We start from the raw sequence: 4567 nt of genomic DNA on the forward strand, positions 1-4567 counted from the left end.
AAGGAAGACGTCAACCACTGCCTCAGGAAAACAAACATTAAATGGGCCATGGTCCAGAAGAAAACTTCAAAAGGACCTAATCCCGAGCCCTGAGGTCTGCCACAAGGTTGACACACACGCAATCAAAAATGGAAGAGAGGTGAGAGAGATCAGATGTCTTACTTGTATGTCTGTGATTTTGGATGAGTAAGTAGTTTGATGTGTTTATTTGGATTTGTAATTTGCAGCTCAGAATCAAACAGAGTTTTTTCGGTGCAAGCAATCACCCAGACAATCACACAGGGGGCGATTTAGATTTTTGTGATTTAGACAAACTGCATGCCATCTGGATCTGGCTTTGCCACAACATTGTTCAGTTTCAGTCTTTCTCTCATACACACATACCCAAGGGTATCTTCCATATCCGCTTGTTACAGTTTTATTTAACTTTTTACTGATTTAATTATGTCCTTTTCCTCTGTACAATAAAAGCTTGGTATAACTTGAGCTGTGATGCTGCTACACCATAGCAGGATGTAATTCATTATACTGGTTCTGAATTATTGGACCCAATATCAGACATACCATAGGCCTCTGTGCATGATGTCCTATATATTCTGGAAAGCATTATGGCTTGTCTTAAAAGAATCACCGGGGTTGCAACTGGGTTGCGCCTATGCTCACGCTGTGTTGTTGTTTTGTTCAAACATTTTGGACCATGGCAAGCAGACTTTGAGACAAAAAGAGGACTAAAACAAGGATCAATATCATTTTCGAGATGCGAGTGGCGTCTCTGTCAAGAGTGTTGCATGTACTTTATTAGACAGGTGAGCAAATGTACATAACACTAATCAATGTTATATAGTTCAACATGATGAAATGTCAGAATATGATCTGTATGTTATTCTAATGTTGATCTAGCTTACTGCTATTCTCATACAGCCAATAAACTAACACACAGAATAACATTCAACACACTCAAATGCAGTTTAGTATGATAGTGTAACTGTTAGACCAAGTGAAACAGCGCTGCGTTACCTCACAAGTTTAATTCGTCTAATAAACTAACCTGTGTGAGTAGTAATTCAGCACTTGCGTATAGTTCAGTAGAATTTATTGTCCTTATTCCTTTATATCCGCGGGACTCGCGTGTGGCGCTGATATCTGTCTCTCATTAGCAATTGCACGCTGCTTCATACCACAGTCATGTTAAAAACATCAATGTATTCACTCATCCATAAACATTATTAAATCCATCAGCTTGATGACAAGATCCATAATTCCGCTTAAATGCGTCATCAACCTACGCCTTTGTTATTGTAAGAGGTTAGTGACCCCTAGCGGCGAATTTTTTTTACATATTGTAGCTTTAAGTTATGTAATTGTGTTAGATAAATTATCAAACAAAATCGCAACAAACAGTATCTTCCAGAAAATGATTTCACAAATAAAAATTCTTTAGATTTTATACTATATAAAACAAGACATAGACTGTTTTTAAAAAATGGACTGTTCATATTATGTGATGAACTACACACCTGTGGTTAGTCTGATGGACACCTGTGTGACCTTGAGGGGACTAACTTTAACTGTACACCAATAACTTAAAAGTCATTACAAAAACGGCCCAGGATTTTTTTTTTTTTTTTTTTTTTTTTTTTTTGGATTGCTATAGAGCCCTGTGATGGATTTTTTAATTAATTATAACTAACATTTATTTTTCTTGCAGGAACAACATTCATATGCTTTTGAATCTTAAAGGGATAGTTCACCCAAAAATGAAAATTCTATCATCGTTTACTCACCCTCAAGTTGTTCCAAACCTGTATGAGTTTCTTTGTTCTGCTGAACACAAAGGAAGATATTTGGAAGAATGTTTGTAATCAAACAGATCTCGGTCCCCATTGACTACCATAGTATATATTTTTTCCTACTATGGAAGTCAGTGGGGACCGAGATCTGTTCCAAACTCATACAGGTTTGGAACAAATTGAGGGTGAGTAAATGATGACAAAATTTTCATTTTTGGGTGAACTATCCCTTTAAATGTTTCCAAAGTAAACCCTTTGGTTGAAAACTCGTGTCTTTGAGTGTGTGAGTGTAAAAATAACAAATAGGGGAAATTAACTAGACAGATGTTGAAAACTTACCAATGAAGTAATCAAGAAAACGGAGTTTGCTTCTACCTATTAACAGAAGGGTTTGCCTATGAAGAACCAATCAAACTGTAATCAACAACCTGATCAACTCTATGCGAAGAAGATGTGTTGCACTGCGTGAGGCAAACCAGATACTGACTGGTTTTCGGACCCCCCCGGACCCCCCTCCGGATTTCATTGTAAAATAGATTGTTGTATATTAATGAAGATTTTTATTTTAAATGTGCTATCAATTATAGTAAAGCGATAACATACGAGAAGCCATGCTGAATATAGTTACAACTAAGGGGTCTCAAGTGTCTTTTGGGATTAATTCATGAGACTTGCAGAACTTTGTCATATCTCATGTTCTGGCTCCAGCACGTTGAAGGACATCAGGATGACCATCTCATTGGAGATGAGATGAGATAAATGCTTTGGCTGGCAGCAAGTTCAACGCTGTGGTTCCCTGCCTGTAAACACAGTCCATTCCCAAACCCTGCTCTTACTGTGCTGGAGATCCATTCTCTGATCTCCTTGCATACTCACTAGTCGGGCACTTGGGACACGTACATGACATTTCACCCAGGACAAGGCCTCTAACAGCCCTGCACAAGGTTCAAACAGCACATTGCCCTTCTTCCAGGCTTTGTATGTGCATGGGAATGGGTGGCTTTTATTCGCTGAGGTGTTCTTCAGGATGTATTCACAAAGCAAGGTGAATTCTAGCTTGAAGGATGTTTTTCCTTAGAGACCAAGCTTGTAGACTCCATACAGGAAGGGCAATCCTGATTGTGACTTTGCTCTCATTGTGAGTGAAGGGGACATGGTTTGAAAGAAGAATTGCTGGTTGATTGCACTGTTCTTTAGTTAAAACACCATGATGGTCTAGATCTTGAGGGCTCTGGAAGATGATGTTGCAGTTTCCTTTCTGTGTTTAAACCAGAGCTTCTGTATGGCTGAACCTGGAGACGCCGGCCTCCAAAGCCCTCATACCAGGACCACAAGAACTGCTGAGGCCATACGGAAAAAAGCTCATTCAGGTTAATATAAACATCTGGGCAGCAAAGAAGGAAGCTGTCTGCTGCATACGCCCAGTCTCTTGCAAACACAGATAAATCACTGGTAACCACGGTAAGCGTAGAGGACGTTACATGAGTTGATCTGGTCAAGTCTTATCTAGGTCCTTATGGCTCAGTTCACACATGCAACATCATAAGTCATTTAAGGGATCCAGACTCTAGAAAAATGATATCATTTCCATATTTACAAGGCTTGAGTCCTAAACTCATAGCGTCTGGTTGCAGGCAACAGGACATGTAGGGATTCTCAGGCAGCTCTTCTGAGGCCTTGGGTGTTGGACATTCCAACTGGAAGGAACAAATCCAGCTGAATGTTTTGGAAGTGTTTCTAGGTTGAGCAAAACCCTGACCTCATTTGTGCCAGACGTTGGGGGCATGAGGCGGAGCTCCATGCTGTGCTGAGTGCTTGTGAGGAAGCCGATGGAGTTGCTCAGCTGTTGTAGTTCATTGCCACTAGGCTGGGAAATCTGATAGGTGAAATCGACAAGCTGAGAAAAACTCATCAATACTATCACCTCTGTGGCATATAAATGGTAAAGGTGTCAATTACTCACAGCAGTACATCAATTGATGGATCAATGACATGAAACGCATTCTAGTAGATTCTTTAAGAATACACAACAGATGCAAAACAAACATACACCTCTTTTATGATGAGCATGTTTTTAGTTTCTGAATTAAAATTGGTTTTTAATTTTCTGATGCATAATGTATAAAATGTAAAGATCCACTGCACTTAATATCGCAATAAAGAATAAAGCCTCAAAGTAGTTACATTTTTTTAAATACGTTTTTATTTAATTTAAGTTACAAAACTGCCAAAGTCCTGCAATAACCAACAGGCAAAAAATAAAATATTTTTATGACAAGGAAATGTTACTATTTATCATTTACATTTAATTATTTTCAGTCATTAAATTTTAAACATTTCTAGAAAAATGTATAAATCCAACATAAATGCAAAGAGCTTGGCATGTGAGTTTTAAACACATTTGTTGCTTTGAGTAATACAAAATGTACAAAAAGTGTTACAGTACCTGTAACCAGGAAGTGTTTTGAGTGAAGGAGGGTCAAACTCTTCAAGCTCAATAGGGCTCTCCAAGAGCTGCCACTCCTCTTCATCAGGATAGTGAGTTTTCTCAGGGTCAGTCATAAAGTAGAACTGTAATGGTTCAGTTTAATTGTAAGGAAAGGTTGATTTGGTTACATGTTGACCTTTAAGTGCCCTCTTGTGGCGAGGATTGTGTATGGTGACTTGGGTGGGTCAGGGGGGCAGGGTTTCATAAAAGCTTCCCCGGGCGCCGCCATTGATTAGCGGACCATCACCTGCTGTTAGCATTCCATTGACTCCCATTCATTTTGGCGTCA

The 4567-nt window shown here is 39.1% G+C and overlaps 1 pseudogene across 1 annotated transcript; it reads right to left on the minus strand.

The window, feature by feature from the left end:
- Window positions 1-2512: 2512 nt before the first annotated feature.
- Window positions 2513-4352, minus strand: LOC311304110 (kyphoscoliosis peptidase-like; annotated as a pseudogene). The gene is made up of 3 exons: window positions 4244-4352; window positions 3342-3716; window positions 2513-3239 (listed from the first exon to the last, which is right to left on the minus strand). The product of its transcript is annotated as a kyphoscoliosis peptidase-like (transcript).
- Window positions 4353-4567: the final 215 nt, after the last annotated feature.

Source organism: Rutilus rutilus, assembly GCF_951802725.1.
Source record: "Rutilus rutilus genome assembly, chromosome: 14".
Taxonomy (NCBI): Eukaryota; Metazoa; Chordata; class Actinopteri; order Cypriniformes; family Leuciscidae; genus Rutilus; species Rutilus rutilus.